The sequence below is a fragment of the Strongylocentrotus purpuratus genome, unplaced genomic scaffold (assembly GCF_000002235.5).
Source record: "Strongylocentrotus purpuratus isolate Spur 01 unplaced genomic scaffold, Spur_5.0 spur5_scaffold_15, whole genome shotgun sequence".
NCBI classification, from domain to species: Eukaryota; Metazoa; Echinodermata; class Echinoidea; order Camarodonta; family Strongylocentrotidae; genus Strongylocentrotus; species Strongylocentrotus purpuratus.
The window spans coordinates 21761936-21774703 of NW_022145600.1; the positions used below are offsets into that span (position 1 = coordinate 21761936).

The following is a 12768-nucleotide window of genomic DNA, read 5'->3' on the forward strand; positions in this document are numbered from 1 at the left end:
TTATGTAATGCATAGTAAATTCATCATTTTTGGCGACTACTTTGCGCTGACATATTCGAATTTTACCAAACTTAGTAAACAGTTGTCACGTATAAGGATACATATGTCTGCCAAGTTTCATTGATTTAGGTATAAAGATCGCCATTTTAGAGCAAGTTGAAGTTATTTCAGAATTTTCTTGAAAATGGCGAATTTGGAGGGCAATTTTCTCAAATTTGGTCAGGGATAGGGTATATAATTTTGTAAATGGCTGGAAAGGGCATATCATCAAGTATCTAAATCCAAAAAAAAGGGTACGGGTTTGCCAAGCCATTATGGAGATGCGGCCACAGAGAGAAAGCCAATTCCCAAAACTTTAGAGGGCGCTATTTATGTTGTGCAAATCCATTGGAGCGTGAAATTTGGCATGGCTTATGCAATTATGAGATAAAGATACTGTGAGATTTAAATACAAAACGGAATTCATATGAGAAAGTTATGGCAGTTTTAGATTATTTAGGGGTCCATTTTTCAAGAACTTGAGAGATTTTTGACGAAGTCGGTTTCGGATTTGAATTTTGAGTACGAAGATGGCATTTTGAAGGTCAGGTTATACGTCGCAGACAAAAGAACATCTCTTAGACTATCTAGAGGAATTTGTTAGAAGTTTGTAGGATCTAGGATAGTGGAGATAGGAAGGAAGAAAGAAAGGCCTTAAAATGGACCAGAAACGGACAAAATGGCGCCTGGACGGTTATGCACGAGTGATTTCGAAAATCGAAGAATGTAGTGACCTTGATGAGATGTTAGAGACTATGCCTATGAAATTTGAAAGGAAACGGACATGAGGAAAGGGCATAATTAGTGATGACAAGCACTACGTGCAAAACGAATGGGATTTCTAGACGATAAGGAAAACCAGGAGAATATTAATGGGGCAGAATGTGAACGAAAACAAGGCAATGACGAAAGTCGTCATTGCAACAATGGGATTTCAAGTTCACATTAACGCATGTTCTTTGGAATACAAAATGCTGCCCAGTCCTCTTTTCTTATTTTGTCCACAGAACAAATATGGATAGTAGGCGACTCTATCGTTTTCTGGGCCCATCGCAGGGCGGAGCGGACTGGCTGCGCCGATATGGATTTGAGGACGGTCATCCATTGGGCTGGAAAGCGGGGCCTTCGCTTGGACCAAACAAACGCATGGCTAGAGTCGATTACCAGTGGCCTGACGAAGCCGACCGTTTTAGTGTTACACGGGGGCACGAATGACATAGAGGGATGTTCGAAGAGGGCGATGGCGAATGCGGTGAACAGATTAATCACATCGAACACTGAGACGATAATAATATGGTCTGACATCCTAGAACGGGTAGAATATAAATGCTGTAGTCCGGAGAGCAGGAAAAATTAGAATTAGAAGGAGGGCCACGAACCGATACGCTCGCGCCTTGGCCGGCAGGAATGGGGGAAAGGCCATTCCACACCCCGACATAAGGCATAAGGATAGGGCTTTATATAGGCCGGACGGATTGCATCTCTCCAATGAGGGTTTGGACAGGTTTATCACTGACCTGAAGGAGGGCCTGTCCTATCTCGGTTCATCCAAGTAGTTAAACAATGATAATGTTACAAAACACGTTGTTTGTTCTTATATTTCAATGTTCTTATAGTTCAGTGTTCTTATACTGCAGCGTTCTTATATTTCAATGTTTAAGTCTGTTCGGGTAGCAAAGTAAATCCCGCAAAAAAGTTTGAGTCCGGCACCGCAAGATCATGTTTTTGTTGTTGGGATAAGAGTGCCTTATTTTGGGAGTAACAAAGTTGTGGAGAGTAAATAATGGTTATATGGGGCAGGTTTAGGTGGACATTGGTAAATGACCAGTTTTGCGAATGCTTCATTTCGAAATGGGCATTAACGGTTTAGTCACTTCTTTGAGGGGAATGAATTAGGCATAATGATGTGCCGGTGTTGTAGAGATAAGTTTATTACGATACTCTGTAGTCTGTTAGAGGGTTATAAATTAGCTAAGGGCGAAAAAGTACATGCCTGTACATGTACATTGGTTAATTTGGCCAATTGAAATGTTAATTCCACCAAAGTGTAAATAGTTAAGCATAGATATTCCCTTAGTGCACAGAAATCGTAGTGATGACAACGTTGTGATTTGGCGGCCGATCATATATAAATATATTCTCGTTTGGCGGTAATTTGTCAAATTATGCCTCCAAATCACTAATCACATGGTACTGATAAGTTTATTGATCAATAATTGTCATCCGATAATTTTCGACCCCACTCAATTTTTACATGCGAGGGGGTTGCCAATGTATATTCAGTCGAATTTGTTCGCATGTCAATTCTTAGTTTTCCGGCCCCCATTCGATTTGAATGCGGGGGGACCTAGTTGTACCTACACACTTTCAAACTCAGGGTGTCACGCTTTAATCTTAGGCATCATCCGATCTTACAGGCGGAGAGGCTGGTATATATATACATCTATATTCTATAACTTTAGGCATCACTCGATTTTATAGGCGGGGGGCTGATATAATGACTTAATGTATATGGGTGGTATTCCGGTAGCGCGTACTAAGTTAGCGCGCACTTAGTTAGTTCACACTTTTATGGAGTGCCAGTTGCCAACTCATTTACCTAGTACAGATTATTTTAATCCTTCAAAAAAAAGTGTCCACAAAATTAATTTTGCAATGAAATGGGAAGAAAAGGATAATATGAGTTTGAACTGAATTTCAACAAAGTCTTTGATAGATTATCTTTGTCATGAATATTGAAGGAGAGAGATGAAACCTAGCATTCCATAGAAGTGTGAACTAAAATTCTTGTTTAGTCTGGACTTAGTCCCGGCTTAACTTATGAGAATACCACCCTATAAGTTTAGCCTAGGCATCACTCGATTTCATAGGCGGGGGGCCTAGCATAACTTTAGGCATCACTCGATTTTATAGGCGGGGGGCTGATATAATGACTTGATGTATATAAGTTTAGCCTAGGCATCACTCGATTTCATAGGCGGGGGGCCTAGCATTGCATTTGTAAGCATTTTTTATGATTCAATATATCTGTGTTATGTTGTTATGACACCCAGAAAATCAAAATGTGCAAAATAAGCGTCCATCTCAAAATGTTAATAAAGCCACGACATAAACGCAAATTTGGTTGTTTGTTATTTTTGTTAGCCGTGAATAAATTGCTATACATGTTAATTAATGAAAATAGTTGCAATTGATATAGCCCCTTTTCCACTTGATACAAAACGCTTTGAGATACCATTCATTAGTCAATGTAACCAGGCAGTGACAGTGTCAGTTCAATTAATGCATAAGGTTTTAGAACAGGAAGGTCTCCAAATTCTGTTTGAATTTTTCTACTGTTGGCATGTTGGTGATGATTTTAATTCGAAGGCGTAATTTGTCCAGAGTGTACGAGCAGGAGAGGTAAAAGCTGCATCTCCAGCTAATTTGTCGATGAGTGGTTTAATAAAGATCACTGACGATCTTTTGTCCTCCTATAAATCAAATTGTTTAAATTGCAGCCAACATCAAATTCTGTAGAACTTTGCAGGAATTATAAATATGTCATGTATGCCTTATCTGTGAAATTTAAAAGTTAACAGTTTCTTATTATTCAAATTATGCAAGGAAACTCGTTTACTTGCTAGATTTCACTGTCAGACAATATTGAGTGACTGACTGGCTTTTTTTTCTTCTTTAGTAATAAAATACATACAATGAGCTGTAAAGGGTACATGGGATTTTGTCTACATCAATAACCCACTTCTTGAATCTTTGCGCAGCATAAAACGTACGACCATTCGGTACAATGGTTTGAAAATCAGTCGATTACTCACTGACTTAATAGCTTTTAAGTAGATTCGAAAAATAATAGTCGTTATTTTCCCACTTAAATACATTTTCAAGCCCCCTTTTTCTTAGGGAAGTTCTAAATTAGTATTATCTTTCAAATGCCGTTGGATTATAACCTTTTCATTTTTGTGGCCTGCAAATGGGACATAGTACCTTTAAATGCTATTCGTATTCCATGCACAGGTGTTACAGATGAAACAACAGCGCCGACAACGTTAACAAGTGTGAGTTATCCTCCATAAGGGTTATCTGACATACAAACATTCACTAGGAAGACTGTAATTTAGTGTAATATGAAGAAATATCTAACTATTTTTTTCAGATGAAATCTTGTATAACATCATAATTGAATTCGTCCTACAATTTATTTATTCTATTTTACTCACTCGCTTTATCACCTATTCATTCATGCATTCATTTAATTTCATTTACTTGTTGATAGTTAGATCACTAATAAGTTTCATAACACAAAGTTGAATGATAAAACGATACACTTAATATTGATTGCTTGGTTACTGGATTCTTATTCTTCTACTTAGTTATGCATGTAAATCTGAATTATCACATTCTACGATTTAGTTATTTCATGAATTAATCTATTATTTTACTGACGGCAAATAATTGTATATTTCTGTTTTATAACAGGCCAGGCGTGAAACGCCTACAGAAATACGGACTCCAACCCCAGGTAAGTATTCACATTAATTGGGTACCTGGCAATCGCTAAATTAATACTAATTTCAGGACCCTCTGGCAAAATAGCACTGGATCTGATGAGGCTTCTCTTGGTAGACAAAATCATGATTATAATTATTATTATCATTTATTATTCAAGATAAAGCAAATCCAGATAAAACACTATTGGTTATGAGAGTAGGCATACAGCAATTAGAAACATTATAATTACGCGCTAAATAAATGTAACTATTATGATTTTATTAGTAGTAGTATTATTATTGTTGTTGTTGTTTATATTGTATCCTCGTTTACAGATATCGAGTTAAGATTTCGTATAATTTTGTGTAATAATTGAATGTTTCATCATTATCAAAATTGAAAATACGTGGGCGGGATAGGGGCCGTAAATAATACTTTTGGGGCGCAGCATCCAAAGTTCCCCGCCTCCCCCTACAAAAATATCCTGCCGTTGTGTAGATATTGACGGTATCCTTTGCCTCATAATTCAATTAGAAATAAATATGAAACTATCCAACAGGCTGCATGAAATTTCAACTTATCCTTTAATAAATCAGTCAGGTATAGGGATATGCTATATGTATTTTCATGTCAAGTGCATGTCTACGTAACCTTGTAGTGGGTTGGAAGGGGTTAGTCTTTACCTAGCATTGCATCTTTTAATGTTAGTCTGTTTACTGCTATTCTTATTCCAAACATAGGTGTCAGAGGTGAAACAAACGTGCCGACTAGGTCAACAAGTGTGAGTTATCCATAATGGGGTCATGGGACGTACACACATTTACTGGGAAGAATATGATTCGATGTTAAATAATTTACTAACTTATTTGTTTTATAGATAATTATGTTCATAACATGATGAACTGAATTAACGTTCAAATTACAATTTATTCATTCTATTTTACTCACTCGCTTAATCACTTATTCATTCATTCACTCATTTATTCCATTTTATATATTTGTGCAATGTTCTTTTGACATAAATTTTTCTTTTTCTCACTTACAAATAAAAGTATTAAACATCGATAATGAGTGAGAACAGTAATAGGTTTCATAACAGTAAGTTGAATGTTAAAACGATACACTTAATATCGATCATTGCTTTAGATGGTAACTGGGTTGTTTCATATTTTCCTACTAAGTTACGAATGTAATTCTATATTATCCCGTTTTCATGAAATCTACGTATTACCATAAAATGATTAAAGTTATTTCATGAAATAATCTATTAGGATTATACTGACGGGAAAGAATGGTACATTTTTGTTGTTTGATAACAGGGCACTCCTGAAACGCCTACAGAAGATCAGACTCCAACGCCAGGTAAATATTCACAAAATTATTGGAGGTGTAAGGTAAAGTGGTTCATTCACCTGACTCTCACTCCTAATGTTTAGGGTTCGAATCCCAGACCGGCACCAATGTCCTTTGGCAATATATAAACCCACATTCACCACTTCCAACCCAGCTGTAAATGTGTACCTGGCAATTCGTAGTGTAATAATAATTGCAGGGCCCTCTGGCAGAACAGCACTGAAGCTGATGAGACTTTTCCTGTAAACAAAATTTTGATTATCATTATTATTATCATGTATTATTTAAGATGAGACAAAACCAGATAAAACAATATTGATTACTAGAGTAGGCATACAGAGATTAGAAACATTATAATTAAGAGCTAAATATATGTAACTATTATCATTTTACTACTAGTAGTAGTATTATTATCATTGTTGTTGTTGTTGTTATTATTGTTATTTTTTGTGGATTGCCTGGCCTCATGCTCACGACACTGGCAATCCAGAGTAGGAAATGTACAATAAACATACAAGTATTTGATGCAGTGGGCCAGTAAGCCGAGGTAGCGTTTCTTCTTCGGAAATTTTCGTCATTTTGTGTTGTTCCTCGTTTACAGATATCGAGTTAAGATTTTGTATATTTTTGTGTAATAATTGAATGTTTTATCATTATCGAAATGGGGCAAACACTATGGCGGGATTGAGGCCGTAAATGATACCTTTGGGGGCGCAGCATCCAAACCTCTTTGCCTCTAAGGATACACGAGTCTGCCGTTGTGTAAATATTGAAGGAATCCGTTGCCGTTATCCAAAAGGCTACATGACATTTCAACTTAGCATTTAATAAAGCGGTCAGATATAGGGATATGCTATATGTATTTCCATGTCAAGTGTAGGTCTACGTAACCCTTTACCTAGCATCGCATCTTTTAATGCTCGTCTTGTTAATGCTATTCTTATTCCAAACATAGGTGTCAGAGGTGAAACAACCGTGCCGACAAGGTCAACAAGTGTGAGTTATCCATAATGAGGTCATGGGACGTACACACATTTACTGGGCAGAATATAATTCGGTGTTATTTAAATAATTTACTAACTTATTTGTTTTATAGATAATTGCTTTCATAACATGATAAACTGATTTAACGTTCAAATTACAATTCATTCATTGTATTTTAGTCACTCGCTTAATCATTTATTCATGCATTTATTTATTACATTTTATATATTTGTGCAATGTACTTTTGACATAGATTTTTCTTTTTCTCACTTACAAATAAAAGTATTAAACATCGATAATGAGTGAGAACAGTAATAGTTTTCATAACAGTAAGTTGAATGTTAAAACGATACACTTAATATCGATCATTACTTTAGATGGTAACTGGGTTGTTTCATATTTTCCTACTAAGTTACGAATGTAATTCTATATTATCCCGTTTTCATGAAATCTACGTATCACAATAAAATGGTTAAAGTTATTTCATGAATTAATATTTTATGATTATACTGACGGGAGAGAATGGTACATTTCTTTTTCATAACAGGGCACTCCTGAAACGCCTACAGAATATCGGACTCCTACGCCAGGTAAATATTCACAAAATTATGTAGAGGTGTCATGGTAAAGTGGTTCATTCACTTGACTCTCACTCCTTATGTTTAGGGTTCGAATCCCAGACCGGCATCAATGTCCTTTGGCAAGACATGAACCCACATTCGCCACTTCCAACCCAGCTGTAAATGGGTACCTGGTAATTCGTAGTGTAATAATAATTGCAGGGCCCTCTGGCAGAACAGCACTGAAGCTGATGAGGCTTTTCCTGTAAACAAAATTATGATTATTATCATCATCATTATTTTATTATCAAAGATAAGAAAAATCCAGATAAGACACTATAAGTTGCGATAGTACAGTTATTAGAAACATTAGTATGTAACTAGTATTATCATTTAATTATTGTTAACTACGATTGTTATTAATTTTGGTAGAATTATTGTTATTATTATTATTATTATTACCGTAGTTCTTACTATTATTATCATTATAGTATTAGTCGTAGTAGTAGTAGTAGTTGTTGTAGTAGTACTTTTAGTATTACATGTATTACTTTCATCATCACTCTTATTTATCATTATCATCGTTGTTATCAATATCATTAATATTTCATGGTTGAGCTAACGCTAGAAGTAGCGTTCCTGTACAGACAGCAACCAGTAAAGTATGGTTCAATATCAGGAGAGGCGTTCTATTTCTGTACTTCTATATTATTATTATTATATCTGTACACTAAATGGGGGTGGGTGGGCGGAGAGGGGCATCTATTGCAAGATAACGGAGCAAAAATATACGATATACATACATATATGTATTTGGGACAGTGGGAAAGTTAGCCGAGGAAGCGTTTCTGCCTCGCAAATTTTCGCCGTTTTGTTTTGTATCCTCGTTTACAGATGTTGAGTTAGAAGTTTGTATAGTTTTGTTCAAAAATAAATATTTGTCTAATTATTAATATGAACGACGGTGGGAAGGGGGGGGGGCATCGCGGGGGAGGTTTGAATAATATTTTTTCGCCTGCATCATCCACAGCCCCTCGCCCCCCCCCCAACACAAATAAACGAAAAACATGAATCTATTGTGTGGAAAAATTAAAAGCATTCGTTGCCTTATAATGTAATTCGATATAGGTATTGTATTATAGGTCTATATTATGGACAAGAGATTTTTCATCATTTTAACGTAATTTCATCTCTCCGTATACCTACTATGAAAGTAAGCTAATATAGATGGCCAGATAGTCCTACGCCTTCTTCTCCAACGGCCAATGGACTTGGGCAAACATTCTTTCAAAAACAAAATTACACAAAGAACATAAAGAGAGAGAGGGTGAAAAAGTCAAACCGTTGCTTTAGACAGTGTGTGGTGTTAACGATCTTTCAGGAGAAATTCGAGATTATGCGACAGGCTACATGAAATTTCATCTTGGCCTTTAAAAAAATCAGTCAGGTGTAGTCTTATGCTACATGTATTTTTTTACGTCAAGTGTATGCCTGCGTAATCTTTAAGTGGGTTGAAAGGGGTTAATCTGTGCCTAGCATTGCATCTTTAAAATTGATATTAATTCATAACACGTTCACAAAGACTTCCTATAAATTAATTCAAAGGCAATTAAAATACACTATTGCATATATCCCAAAGAAATCTTTTCTGGATTAGGTAATACGTCGCTGTAATGCTCGCATATTTTAAAAGGTGATGACTAAGGCTATTGAACTTGATCAAGGTTCGTTCTTTGAAAGCCTTTGCGATCGTATTTTAATATAGACATACGTTAATAGGTATCGTCAAACGTCACATCAAATGTTTATTTCGGTTATTTTCCACAGATTTTACCACAATTCACCAGGCATTGCCCACAACACCATCACAAGCAGACATAGTCCACCAGAAGACCTCCCTCTTCAGACGGATCGAGGGACGGCGCCTTCGAAATCACGTGATCAAAGCCAAACATGGCTTGTCATTGGTCAAATGCGGTGCCGAGTGTAACAAGCGAGATGACTGCGTGTCATTTAACATCAGCAACGGTGTGTGTGAACTCAACAACCAGGTGGTAGGCGGCACCGGTGTCGACGGAGACGACTTTGTTGAAGAAGTGGGATTTAAATATTATGAGAAACAATAAACTTAGAGTCACAGGTTTTCTTGGACGTATTAATCGTCATGACAATAGTTTGCGAAAACAGGTGATTGGCGTTAAGGTTGTACATATATGTTAATTATTCTTCTTCGTATAATTATCGTTGTCTTATTATACCAATTGAGGTCATGAGTAATCACAGAGATTTGTTGATCAATATGTTGATTTACTTCTGTTAATGTGTGTAATGATACTTTAGAGGTAGAAAATGACACCAACTTAAAGTTGTATCGTACGTGCGATTAAAAAATTTACTTTTCCAAATGATAATTATCTGTTTAACCAGAATTGTTTGTTACAATCGCTAACACATGTAAAAATTGTTTTGTCATGATTTAGAGTACATGACTGTATGTAAATAATACTTTATTTGATTGTGTGAATTCTATATCCATTACATTGTTAACATTGTAAAATAAATTTATTTAAAACGCGCCTTTTTTATGTCTGACTACTGCCATTATGTAACAAAACGGTATAAAGAAAAATTACACTTCATCATTTATAAGTAATGAAGAGACAATTAACACGAAAACGTTTGACTCGACTTATTAATTATTTGGTTTCTGAATCATCTTCTGAACAAAGGCCTACATTTTCATGAATTTCAACATAACGGTATTAATCTGATAAGGTTTTAAAAAAAAACACATTCACGCACACCCACACAACCACTCATCCCACATACAAACACAAAGAAAATACTGAAGGTTGGATATTGATGTTCTCAATCTTCACGCCTTGACTGTTGGGGCACAATAAATAGGTTTTGATTTTCAAGATGTAATCTGAACTATGGGTAAACCTAAATATTAAATGCTGAAAATAGGGCCTTTGTTTTATCTGAACCGAATCAGATTCCATATGACTAGGTCTTAGCTATACAAGGACACATCTTTGTTCTCAGATATCGGCTTTGTACATAGTATTTCCCCGGTCGTAAAAATTGAACGCAATAAGAATTTGACGTTTTATACAGTTTTAAATGACCAACCTATGGGCTTACAGGTTTATTTATCTCATGTGATCGGGAAGGCACATCGACTTGATATAAGACCGGTGTTGGCGCGACTTAAATCACTTCATTAGAATTGTGTGTTCATCAGAATCTTGTTTGTTGGCAATATCTTGTTAGTAGATTTTCCTACTTTTGCAGTGTTGCGCTAGAATTTGATTAATTTTGTTGTAAATTCAAATCCTTTTTGATGGCTCATCAGATCTGTGTACATAATTAAGTTGAAAGAATTGCTAAAACCTAGGCCCATAACTGTCAGTGATGAACACATATTCAAAGCCCATAATTGAGTTTTAAGTTAATTTCTTTTATAATGGTTTTCAGTACAAGTCCTATCCCCACTTATTTCATTTCTTTCTCCTATCTTTCCTTGTGTTATTCTTTGTTCCAAACTTTTATTTTTATTTCAGTATGCTGTTCCCTGTTTAAATACTGCGTTGATCTCTTCTTTTGTGTATATCTTCGTTCTCTTATATTTAAAAAGAAATCATTACTTATTTCATTCTTTATTCTACCATTCTACCATTCACCCCTTTGCCCCTTATTTGATCCCCTTTCTCCTTTAAACCCAATCTTTTCTCCTATCCTTCTCTTTGAATTTCCGTCCCATAGACAACTAAAGTATTAATTCCATATAAACTGCATATAGGCATTACTAAAAATAAAAGGCACCAATATGTTCTTCGTGTTTAAGTGAGGACCAAAAAGCAACCATCATTCTTACTTTGTTCATCAGATGTGCATTGTTTGACTGGAGAAAAAAAAATGATTTTGAGTCATGGGTAAATTAAAAACACAAAAGATGTCTTATTTTATAATTTGTTTTGTAATACGGTGCCAATCATGATATAATACATTCCCTAGAAAGAAAGAAATAGGGCTCAGAAGTAGCCTATACTTTGTTTAAAAATATTGGGAAAAAAGTAATGTGGCAAAATGCATAATTGAAATTGTAATAATTTCAAGGAGCGAATGAAACTATTTGAGCTAATATCCTAATAGCCTAATACGATATTTTGATGTTTTAAGAATAATAAATAAAATGAACATAATTTGTATTATCTTATATCAATATTCTCTTCATATCTTTTAACATATTGAATTGTAATGTGCATACGGTTGGGTTAAGTAAATCATACGTGGAAGAAGTCTGAAAACAGAACGTGAGAGAAGAGAGAGAGAGAGAGAAAGAAAGAGAAAGAAAGAGAGAGAGAGAGAGAGAAGAAAGAAAAAAGGATAAGAGAATAAGAGAGAAGTATTTAATGGTAAGAGATGTTAATGTTATGAAAATGAGAAATATATAATGCTGTGACTTGGTGAGAGAAATAGAGCAAATGATAAAAGGAAAGATAATAAAAGAGAACAATGGTGTGAAATGTTGATATCATGAAAATGAGAAATACATAATGCTGTGACTTAGTGTGTGAGAGAGAGAGAAAGAGAGCAAATGAGAAAAGGAAAGATAATAAAAGAGAACAATGGTGAGAAATGTTGATGTCGTGAAAATGAGGAATATGTAATGCTGTGAGAGAGAGAGAGAGAGAGGGAGAAAGAGTGAAAGCAGTTGCCAATATCATGTTCAAAATAGTTTAACAGTTTTTAATACTATTAAAAACAGTTTAAGCATGTGGGGAAGGGGGGGGGGGTAATACCACCATCATATTCCCTGTCCCACCGCTCTCTCCAACTGACAGGGTTTGGAACAGCTGATAAATATACACATGATTGGGTTCTCAAAAGAGAAAGGGGATGGGGTGTCAAGTTACATTTAAAATTACCTGAGCACCCTCCTCCCCCACACAAAAAAAAATGTGAGGAAAAAAAAAATTCAATATTAAATGTTCTCATTTGTTTTCAGCAATTAAAAAAAGCGTTCTAATTATCCACCAGAAAATGTAATGTCATTTCTCTCTCTCTCCCCCCCCCCCCCCCCCATCTTAACAATTTCACTCCTAATATCCCCCATCCCCTTTCTACATTTTCCTTTTACTTTTACTTTGTTTTTCCTTTTAAGCTTGGGCCATCATGGACTGATTATACACATATAATTTAATTACATCAATCTTTTTAAAGATTACTTATTGCCAATGAACAAGATCCATTTGCGATTATTATGGTAGGAAAGATAATTAAAATCTATTAAACACAAAAGACGCCAATATTCATATGACGCCGACCATTCCAACTC

At 35.4% G+C, this 12768-nt stretch overlaps 1 long non-coding RNA gene across 1 annotated transcript; it reads left to right on the plus strand.

The window, feature by feature from the left end:
- Positions 1-6791: 6791 nt before the first annotated feature.
- On the plus strand, positions 6792-9644 carry LOC105444165. The gene is made up of 3 exons (XR_004064262.1): positions 6792-6876; positions 7412-7454; positions 9252-9644. It is a non-coding gene; the product is annotated as an uncharacterized LOC105444165 (long non-coding RNA).
- Positions 9645-12768: the final 3124 nt, after the last annotated feature.